The following is a 12451-nucleotide window of genomic DNA, read 5'->3' on the forward strand; positions in this document are numbered from 1 at the left end:
GATTAGCTAGGTTCGTTCCGTTTCAGTGATGATTTCTATACTAGTCAATTATGACTGAAAATACTATTCACTAATTTATTATTAATGAAAAATACTGTTAAATAATTAGCAGATTCGAAGCTCATTTCAAGCTAATAAAGAAGCTAGACTTCCACGACGATGCGTGTGAGGACCACCAGGCCCAACGCGCAAGCACCTCTGCTACCCGCTGGAGCGGAGTGGAGGGAGCGTGTCGGGCTGGGGTCAACGCACGGACACGTTAGAGTCGTTGCGCGTGCGCGAGCAGTGCATGCGGCGGCGCGACTCCGGCAGCGGCGGCGCGCCCGGAGTCGCCGGCGGTGGCGTTAGGTCACTGACTCGCTGGTGCCCGTGCCACTACTCCCCGGTCGCTGTGGCTGTGTCTTCCGTTTAATTTGTTCTCCGCAGCTGAGTCTGACGACCCTGACGCTGAAGATTACTGTACCCATGATTTGCAATGATGAGATGAGAACAACAAGTCATTACCTGCCATTGTCATATGGCCAAGTGCATCAGAAAATAAATCCACAACATGAAACATTGCTAGAGCCCACACCAGCTGACGTTAATTTTACAGAATGTTGTTTAATCAAAATTTTTGGAGATGCCCAGCCTAGTTCTCGAGAATTTAAACAGTGTGGCTGACGTAGAATTTCAACCTATAGGGTATGCTAAGCCAATCCTCCCGTCTAATTCAATGCACATTATATCAGCAAGCAAGTATAAATCTGTCGAGCAATTTCGTAAACACCTATAAATTTGGCGGATTTTATAAAGTTAAAATTAATTGACTCCTTAAAATACGCGATGAAAATTAATTTTGGAGCAGAGGAAATACAACTCAATTATTACTTATTAGTTGTTCAACAAATAAATACGCATTGTGGCATGAATCATGATGGAGTATGATCTAATGTAAGTCTTATGGGGATGTCCGGGAAGGTCCGGGGTTCAGGTTGTATGAATAGCTGTATTTGCTAACAAATCAAACACGTGAGAATCCTTGCCAAGTATAACGTCATCACCATTGATCTACTTAGCATATGCATTTGACACCTGTAATCTACTAATCTATACATAGATATAATCATAAATTTTTGAAAACAGATTCCTCCTATCTACGATCAGTAATAATATGCGTGATGTGACTTTTGGAGCTTCCTACTAGCTAGAAAGGACGCTTTCAGATAGAAAGTTGATAGATAGATTGGCAAAAAGAACGAAGGGGACCCCAAAGCGCTAGCTAAAATAGAAGCTAGAAAACCAAGTGCTTTGCTCTATATCAATCCTTTATTACCAGTGGTAGTGGGAACTCTTGGACAGTTGGACGAGACCGATAGAAACTGGTGATGCAACCCAAGTTGAAAAAATTGGAGGTTTGGAGGGGTGATTTGATTTCTCAAAATGGTGCCACTTTTTGAATGGTCAAAAAGAAAACTTGATGCTGCCAGCGCGTGCAGTTCACATGCATGTAGCATGTTGGAGGTACTGCTCGATCAGCGCAGTTGGCCACTTGCAACTGTTCTTGCCACCGGTAGCCCAATAATAGCCCACATGTCGATTTTATGCTGGTGGAGATCTCTCTAATCGCTTATTCGCACGAACAAAGACCAGATTGGGACCAATGATCAACCCTTGATGGTCATCTCACTATACATATCACACATCAGTTTTTGCTTATACAAGGGACGTCAATCTTTTGTATTCACCTGCTGCCTATACTTTATTGCAGAACTTATTGGTAAGTTGCAATCTCGTTGGTGTAATTCTGTGTTGGCCTGTTGTACGCCTTTATCTGTTGGTAGAAGCTGGTTGTAGTAGACTAGTAGCAAGTTCCTGGAGGTAGTTTCTCAGGTTGTTGCTTTCGTATGCCTTTAGCTTGCTATCTATTCTAAAACCCTCTTTAAACTCTTGTATTTCCGTTCATGGAATGGGAATGAGGATCTCCTCGAGTTGACAAAAATTAGTCATTAGTTAGTAAAATCATTTTTGGTGCTACGTACAAGATCCACACTTCCACCTCCATGCTCAAGTCTGAGATCCGCTGCCACTTACTTGGCCCACACTTGACATGAGCCACCACCATCACCTGACCCTAGCCCGCCACCGTTGATCTCCACCTTTGTGTTCTGCACTTGGTTGGCGGGCCTCCACCCTCGCGCGCCGCGCTTGGCTAGCAGGCCGGACTCGTGGCGTTCACTCATTGTGGGGATTTCTTGTTCTTGCCTCCACCAAGATAGGGAGAACAAACGTCGTTGGCCAGCTGATAGTAGAGAGGGACATATCAAAGTTGGGTGGGGAGCACCTAGAGCATCGGAGTGGAGGCGAAAGTAAGAAGGTAGGGGTTAGAAGTGTGTGCGATAGTGATACAAAGGGATGGAAGTAGCTAGGGTTTCTCTCACCCTCTGTTATATACCCTTAGGGTCAAGACAGGCTAGCCATCAATTAATGGAGGAGGTTTATTATTAACAGGCCTGTCTCTCTAAAAGTGGCTCATATATTTTCATAGATGGACCACTTAAGAGCATGCTCTATAATTTATTTTCATAGATAATACTTTACTATCAGCATGCCCGTGTGTTGTGATGGGAGAAAAAACTGTCAAGCATTCATGAAGAAGTATTATTTATGTCTCACTAATAAATTATAAAAGTTATAATTTATTTTGTTATGACCATGATATTTATAATATAAGCTGATGTTTTTTCTGCGAGTGATAATATAAGTTAATGTTGATAACAATATGACAAACTTTCTTCCTTAAAAGATTGTAAAGTCATCATCTACCTGGTGACACCAAATGTCGATCATGCTTAGGTATCCGCGTCCGATACGAATCATTTTCCACTCAAAACTCACACATTTGCATCCTACATGGTTACAATACGAAGACCAATACATGTGTCTGTGTTTAATATGAAGTCCTTGGAGCTCACGCATCTGTGTCCGAGTACTGAGGTTCAATCCAAAAAACTGTGATCCCGGTACAATGCTTGGGCATATATCTAGCATACTATAAAGGCTGACCCTAATTAAAATATAGTCTTGATGGACTTTTTTCTCAAATTGGAGAACACATAAACATTTACATGTAGATATATTATAAATTTAGTTTTCATTCTATCATGTGTTGATTAGATTATAACTTTAGTTTTCATTCTATCATGTTTCCATGACCTTTGAGGACTCATAAAAATCTATACTTTAATATCTATTAAAGTCAATAAGGAGTTAGTTGTTGATGTGCCAAGAATACTATGTCCACTAATGATTAGGACAAAAGACCTCTCTTGACTTTTCACATGGTAGCCCTCATCAGAGATTGCAGAGATACATTTATTTAGACGGGATTAGACAACAAACTGCTCATGATTTGTAACACCCAAAATCTGATTTTTAAGTAATAGGATTTAATTTGATTAATTTGAATATTTTGTGAGCATTTAAATTAGTAAACAAATAAATTTTTGGTTGAAATTAAAATTCATCATAAGATTAGAAACATGTTTTGTGTTCATGCTGGAGCACATCTTATTCTATGCTTGCTGTTTTTTTTGTGTGAATTTATTTGCATTCAAAACATCTTTTTGAAAAGGCTTTGGAAAGTAAAATAAAAAAAAAGAAAAGAAAACCCCAGCCAACCCCTGGGCCCAATCCCCCTCACTCGGCCCATTCCCACTCCCGGCCCGCGCGCGCACACTGATCCCCTCCCTCTCTTCTTCTCTGGCCGACAGCCAGGGGTCCCGTACCTCTTTCACTGATGCGTGGGGTCCACGTGACAGCGCCTTGGCTTCCTTCCTTTCTTCCTCTCGGGACCGAGCAGGACTCACCGGGAGCCACCAAATCCGGTTCGACCCCGCTTTCTGCGGGATTTGATTTTTCCGAACCCCTTTTTAGCCCTTGGAGAACCCCCTGCGACCCTCTCTTCCATCTACGCGCGTTGGTAGCCAACCTCGCAGCTCCCCGTCGCCGTGTTGGATCTCGCCGAAACAGAAACGGAGCCGCCGCCGCGACCGACCTCCTCCGTCCCTTTCCAGCCCGAGGAAACCCTCTGCGCGGCTTCGGAGTAAGCTCCTCTCTCCCCTGGCGGTTTCCTTTCATCCAGAGACTCTCGGGAACGCGAGATCGAGGAGCTCCGGCAAGCTCCTGGGCGCCGGCCATGGCGTCCGCCGTGGAGGGCTCGCCGCCGGTCGGCCGGATTCATCCCCAAGCCCTCCCAGCCGTCCAAATCACGATCGACGCTCAAGATTAGAAGTTACCCCTTCGGGGCGAAAATTCTTAAAGAAACCCTCGGCTTTCTCTTATTTGCTCCGCGGTCCTTGGCGCCCCAAGTAGGTTTACGCCTTCCAAATTCAGAAAGCGTATTCTCTGCCGGTTAGACTAAAATACTGTAATATCCGATTTTAAGGACAAAACCAGATATGCACCATATGTGAGTTTTAGAAGTCAAATCTCACATATAGCTACAAATAAAGGGTAATATCATAAGACAATGAGTAAATATATAACGTACTCAGTATAAAAGATATAACCTTTGATATCAAACAGCGGACAGACAACTCCAAACTTCGGGTATTAACTTCACTCCACAGGATCCAACGGACTGGTTGATCACAAGCCTAAACTCCTCCTGAAGTTTGGGGGAAATAGCAAGAGTGAGTCCATGTCGAACTCCACAAGTATAGCAAATAGATTGTATAGCTCCCACAATCTCATGATCGATGTGACATAAATAATGTAAAGCATTAAACAATAAACAATGAGCATATTTAACACACAAGATTCATCACCCTTAATGTAGATGTCCCCAAGGCCGCTCCTGTCCGTGAGCTCGGCTAGTATACTAGTTTTAACACTCTGCAGAGGTTGCACATCTTTACCCATGAGTCATGATTTACCCTTTCGCCCGAGGTGATCAGCCTCTTAACCCACTTCCAAGGAAGGTTGGCAGGGATCACTATGAAGCCTTTCAAAAGTTCGTCTAACATGTTAGGGCCGCAAGGTTTCCTTTGCGCGCAGATATAGATACCCCCCTTCCGAATGGCACAATGACGCGCAGCCTATACACATAGGGACAGGGGCTCGCACTATACCCAAAACGGTTCAGCCCCTCCGTCCTTTCGGGTAACCTCTAACAAGCTAGAAAAGGTCTTCATACTGAGCTAAAGCCAGAGCCATTATAGCCCTCATGGTTGCACTGTTGTCCCGGGTGATCACGTACAGACAAATCATCAAGTTGCTAAAAAGTCATTTTTATCATTTATTACTTAACATTAATCTAGTCACAGGATCATGGTCACAGAATTAAAATCCAAATGCTATACTTGCCTTAAACCAAATGCTCTTGCTGATCTTGATCACTGAAGCACTCTTGATCACCACGAATTGCTCACCGACTAATTCCGATCATCGATCACAAACATACGGCAACAAACATACACGAAGCAAACAAGGCTACAATTAGAACAGTACACCAATCATATAAAAATAGTATGAAAAGTTTATAAAAAGATTCTACACATCACTACGATCACACGAACGTAAATATCACGAAAATCGAAGCTAAAACGGAAAATTTATGAATTTTCTAAGATTTTATATAGAAAAATAATTGATTAAAGTCACGAAATTATAAAGTTTCAAACTGAGAAAACAGTGTTACTAACATGTAGATATTTTAAAGACGAGTCTAACGCAATTTGAATGGGTCAAAACGGAATTAAAATGAATATTTTATGACCAAAAGAAAATCAGTGGCAAACTTGTAATTTCCTGAGCGATTAGTGCTGGGCCGGTTCGGAAACAAATAGCGTAAACCAGATAGACGCTTTGGAGCGGGTTCATTTGGAAATACTTCATAGAAATACCTAGATTAAGTTAAATTATATTTGAGTTACAAAATCGAGATAAAACTAATTTTATTTTTTTTTTTTTGAAAATGTAAATTAATACACACTAAATAATATTACCGTCGAGAGTTTTATATTACAAAAGAAATAGTCACAAGCTTAATTTATTTTAATCAAGGGAGATCATATTAATGTTTGCTTATAAAATATCATGGCGCAGAACCTATGTTTGCTTTTAATTTAGAAAAGTGGTAGCATGCACACTAATCAAATTAGTAGCTAATTTATTTAACTCAGAAACATGTGACGTGATTATCACTGAATTGGAAAGGAGGTTGGGCTGACCATTAATCATTATGTCACTTGCGGCATGCAACGGAGCAAGCTGGCTTGAGTCCTTCCACTGGTTTGGCTTTGGATTGCAGGATGGTAAGATGCAGCGACTGCTCAAATAGATATCTAGTGTAGTCAGCTGATGAGGATTATGCTTGAATTAGGATAGATGCGTGAACTAAAAGCAAGGTTATGCACGGTTCCTTACCAACAACAGAGAAGCACCAAAGAAGACAGCAGGCGTTGATGACCAGACCTGCTGCTCAAACGATTCTCCACCTCCGTGATAAGAATAGCGATAGTAGATGGATCAGCAATGCTGGGATGATAAAGAGAAAAAAAAATTGATTTACTACCTAGGGATTCCTAAACCTGGGGCTTCCCTCATGGTAGTTTTGGTGTGTGCTTAACCCAAAAAGTTGGTACATATATAGGGAGAAAAACTCGTCACATCCACATCAATTAGCAATATGGTACTAATTGATGTTGAAATCTCCATCTTTACTAATAGGCCTAATTAATTATTAAAGCCCATTAGTAAATAAAACATTTGGTCTTTGAATCATGATGACGTTGGATTTGAGTAAAATGAAGACATTATTATTTTCGAAATTAATTATTTTCATGGATAAAATAATTCTAGAAAAGTTCATAATTAGTAGTTAAGCCACGAAAAATACTCCGAAAGCTTCGAAAATTTGGAAAAAATTCTCAGAGATATTATAGAATATGAGGAATCCAAATAAAGTATTTGGAGCTTATGATGAGATAATTTGGGGCATCTAAAATTAGATTTATGCTCATAGAAAAGGCTAGAAAAATACCCGAGAAGTTTGTAGATATTGCTTAATGGACGAGAAACTTAAACGAGTGACTTAGGTTTGAAAGAAAAGATTCTGAGAGACCCTGACCGAAATCTTGAGCTAAGAGACAAGGAATTTGATTGTAGAAAAAGATAAATACGTGTCGAATAAGGAAGATCGATCTACTAAATGTATTTTAAATATTTTTCTTACTATCAACACACAAAGGAGCAATAAGCAGACATCACCCAAAATCATATGCATCAGCATGTATACACAACCATGTTGCTAAGCCTTATGATAAACTTTAATCTAATGAAAAATATAATTTTTTTCCTATATTTTCATGAGCACAAAAAAAAATACAAAACTAAATCGATTTTCATCTATTTTGAAAGGAGCAAATTTTAGGGTGTTACAAATACGCTTTCAGATAATTACAGAATTGCCATCGAATTTGTTTTGCTTATAAAATGTTCATTTTAACTCCGTTTTTGTCCGTTCAAATTTCGTTGGATTCGTATTTACAAGCTCTACATGTTAGAAGTAATATTTTACAGTTTTGAAACTTTTAAATTCTGTAGTAGCATTTAATTAATTATTTCTCTATAGGAAATCGTAGAAAACTCATAAATTCTCTGTTTTAATTCCGATTTTCGTGAACTTTACGTTTCTGTGATCGTAGTGCTGCGTAGAATATTTTGATAAACTTTTATATTTGTGTTACCACTGTTTGGTGTAATGTTCTAATTATAGCTTGTTTGCTTCGTGTATGATTGTCTGCATTGGAATGCGTGTTGTTGATTGATGATCGAGTATAGACGGTGAGCGGTACGTTGGTGATCAAGACCAAGACTTTGAGGACCAGCAGGCTCAGGAGAGCTTTGATCAAGGCAAGTATAACTTGGGATCATCCTTGTTACCTATACACACTTAACACATTATATATCATATGCATGCTTTCACCTTGATGACCTTAGCAAAATCATAGATGATTGTTATTCTGAATTTCTTGTTACCTATTTAGATATGCATTTGGGTAGTCTTGCTAGTGCTTGATTATTAATCCATGATCTTGTAACATGAATATTTGAATATACAATAAACAATAAAATAAGCTTTCTAGCAACTTGAACATAAAGGGTGGAAAGAACTCTGGCTTTTGCTGGATTGATCTTGACCCTCCATAAGGACTTATCCCTTGGCAAAAGCTAGGACAACTCGTACAACCATGAGGGCTATATGGCTCTGGCTTTAGTCAAGTTTGAGTAATTTTTCTAGCTTGTTAGAGGTTACCCGAAAGGGCGGAGGGGCTGAACCGTTTTGGATATAGTGCGAGCCCCTGTCCCTATGTGTATAGGCTGCGCGTCATTGTGCCATTTGGAAGGAAGATATCTATATCTGCGCGCAAAGGAAACCTTGCGGCCCTAACATGTTAGACGAACCTTTGAAAGACTTCATAATGAACCCTGCCGACCTTCCTTGGAAGTGGGTTAAGCGGCTGATCACCTCGGGCGAAAGGGTAAATCATAACTCATGGGTAAAGATGTACAATCTCTGCAGAGTGTTAAATCTGGTATACTAGCCGTGCCCACGGATACGGGCGGCCCGGAAAACTGACGGAATAGATGGACACTGATGAATGTGAATAATGACAATAAATGATGGTTTATTATGTTGTTTATATGTGTTATTCTTAATTCTTGTATACATTGATCATGTGGTTATGGGATTTATTATGCTACCTTGACTTTTGCTATCCAATAATTAAACATGTTATCCACTATTAAAAGCTAAATGCAGTCAAACCAGTGTCAGCTATTTGAGCCTCATGAACCCGTGGTTATACTTGTTGAGTACGATATGTGCTCACTCTTGCAATTTCCCAATACCCCAGGATATGATAATGAAGATGACTGGAATGAGGATTACCGTTATGAGTACTAGACTTGGAGTCAACCAGTCAATGTTGTCCCTGTGTGGAGCTTCCGTCGAGAGCGTTGTTTACTTCATGCTATCATTTTTGTATGAGACTATGTGATTTATTATTGTTCCGCTATGTAATAAACACTGCAATGGTACATTTGAGATTTGTCTACTTATGTGTGCGACTATTCCTGGGGCACATATGAGTCTTTTATGCATCCTATTTTGTTCTTAAAATATGGGTGTGACAAATTGGTATCAAAGCTTTGTTGACTGTCGGACGCAAGCCTAGTTAGAAATTGGCCGTCTTAAGGTTTTAAAATTGCTATAAAATCCTTGCTCTATAAACCTTGATATTTTCTTCTACACTATATCCTATTCATCTTCACCTTGTTGCTTATTTTAAAGACTTGTTCTCATCCCCACTCCTTGTTTTGAATATGCTTTTAGAACTCTTCTTACCACCTTCTAACATCATTGAAATAGGAGTTATAGGATCTTTACCCTTAATAGGAAGAGAACGATAGTACGGTAAGTTGAGTCAATGCTTGAAGTGTGAACCTTTGATGCTTGGTTTGGTTTGTTATTATGCCTATGTTTGATTTGGATCTTTGTAATGAGTGTAATGATCTTATGGAATTTTCTCCATAATTTCATTTAGTCTATAGGCCTAAGGCATAAGGATTAATGAACTAAATAGTGGGGTTTGGTTAAAATTCTGCTTCTATCTCTTACTGTTTTCTGGAGCAGTCTGCAGTAAATCTGGTATATCTCAAATTCAGTTCGTGCAATGTTCATCAAATTTTTCTGGGAACCACTAGACTTCATGATCTTTCCAATGCAGCAAGAATGAAATTAGTATCTATTATGGTCTGTGAGATATAACCGTTCAAAGTTGAGGTTTCTGCGCAGTCTGGAATTCTGGAACAGTCTCAGTTGTACCCAGTTTTTGATTAACCTAACTTTGGAACCTGTTAATATGATCTAAACGAAAGTTGTAGACAATTTCTTTATTTTTCCAACGGTGTACAACATGTATCCTTTTGAATTCTGGAACTTGAGATATGACTGGTTTTCTGATCTGCTGATGTTGGATGTTACCCAGAAAATTTCAGATTCCGTTAACTCTTGTAATTGTCATGTTGGACATTACTAAGATGTGTTTATATACCTTGGAATGCAGATGGCAGCAAGGGGAAGAGGCAGAGGCAGAGGCCATGGCAATGGCAATGGTGGCAATGGCCCAATCACCGTGGAGGAACTCATGCAAACCCAAAATGAGATGATGCACGTCTTCATGCAGCACTTACAGCAGCAACCTCCACCAACACCACCACCTGTCCATGTGAGAGATAAGCGTGGTGAATTTATGAAGGGAAGACCTCCGGTGTTTACACACTCCGCTGATCCTCTGGAGGCAGATGATTGGCTTCGTGCTGTAGAGAGGCAACTGAACATAGCCCAGTGCAATGATATGGAAAAAGTGTTGTATGCTTCTGGACAACTTCAGGGTGCAGCTCAGACATGGTGGGAATCGTATCAAGCTGCTCGTCCCAACAATGCTCCTCCTGTCATATAGCTGGAATTCTGTAGAGACTTCAGAGCACGACATATAAATGAGGGAATGATGGAGCTCAAGCAAGAAGAATTCAGATCACTCAGGATGGGCTCCATGACAGTGGCAGAATATCATGACACTTTTGAGCAGTTGGCTCGTTATGCTCCGAACGACGTCAGGGAAGATGCTGATAAGCAGCGTCTATTCATGAAAGGTCTTTACTACGAGCTCAGGTTGCAGTTGGCTGGAAACACCTATCCTACCTTCCAGGCACTTGTGAATCGTGCCATTGTGCTTGATAATATGCGTAAGAGTCAGGATAAGAAGAGAAGGATGCTGGCACAAGGATCTGGGAGCAACAACCGTCAGCGTTTCAGTTCTCAGCAAGGCTATCAGCAGAGGTTCCAAGGGCCAGTTAGTCAGTGGAACCGCAACCAGCAACCTCAGCGTTTCCAGAATCAATCTCAGAGTGGGAACCAACGTCCTTCATTTCAGCAACGTAACTATAATCAACAGCAGCATGGTCAGCAGTCACCTCGCTCAGGGAACTCAAATGCCAACTCCACAAAAAGAATTGCTTCTAACGCTCATACAAGGTGTTTCCGTTGTGGGAAAGAGGGACATATGTCATATGATTGCCCGAAGAAGCTCAACAAGCCGAACAACAACCAGAAGTCTACTGCTTATGCGGCAACAGTGAATAATGTGGCTACAGAGACAGTTCAGGAGGGACCAGAGATCATGATGGGTACGTTCAGCATCAACTCTATCCCTGCTACAGTTTTATTTGATTCTAGAGCTTCGCATACATTCATATCACAAGCATTTGTTAGAGTTCATAGGGTTCCACTAGTTGCAATGAAAACCCCTATGCTAGTTAATTCACCGGGTGGGACTATACCAGTTTCTTTATGTTGCCCCTCAGCAAGTCTTTCTTTAAGGGGGGTAGATTTCCCTATCAGTCCCATGGTTATGAGAACTTCAGGCATAGATGTGATCTTGGGTTTGGATTGGATGAAGCAACATGAGACAAATATTAATTGCAAAGAGAGAGTAGTGGCTCTGACAACACCAAAGGGAGAACGAATCAGTGTTAATGTAACAGTGCAAGCACCACTCACAGCCAAAGTGAACCAACTGAATGATGATGTTGATCCTCAGAATCTGGTAGTGGATGAGTTTCCGGATGTCTTTCCAGATGAATTGCCAGGTATGCCACCTGACCGAGACATTGAATTTATTATTGAATTACTACCTGGTACTGCACCCATAGCTAAAAGACCATATAGAATGGGGGTTAATGAACTAGAAGAACTTAAGAAACAAATTAAGGAATTGCAAGATAAAGGGTTCATTCGTCCTAGTTCATCACCATGGGGTGCACCAGTTATCTTTGTTGATAAGAAGGATGGTAGTCAGAGGATGTGTGTTGATTATCGGTCACTTAATGAGGTCACTATCAAGAATAAATACCCATTGCCTAGGATTGATGACTTGTTTGATCAACTAAGAGGTGCTTGTGTGTTCTCTAAGATTGATTTGCGTTCTGGTTATCATCAATTGAAGATTCAGAATTCAGATATACCAAAGACAGCTTTCACAACAAGGTATGGGTTGTATGAGTATACAGTTATGTCTTTTGGTTTGACCAATGCACCAGCTTACTTTATGTACATGATGAATAAAGTATTTATGGAGTATCTTGATAAGTTTGTGGTGGTCTTTATTGATGATATTCTGGTATTCTCTAAAACCAAGGAAGAACATGCTGAACACCTAAGATTGGTCTTACAGAAACTTAGAGAACATAAGTTGTATGCTAAGCGTAGTAAATGTGAGTTTTGGTTGGAGGAAGTTTCTTTTCTCGGTCGTGTTGTCTCTAATGGTGGTATTGCAGTGGATCCTAGTAAGGTGAAAGATGTGTTGAACTGGAAACCACCTACAGATGTAAGTGAAATTCGCAG

Source organism: Sorghum bicolor, chromosome 8, assembly GCF_000003195.3.
Source record: "Sorghum bicolor cultivar BTx623 chromosome 8, Sorghum_bicolor_NCBIv3, whole genome shotgun sequence".
Lineage (NCBI taxonomy): Eukaryota > Viridiplantae > Streptophyta > Magnoliopsida > Poales > Poaceae > Sorghum > Sorghum bicolor.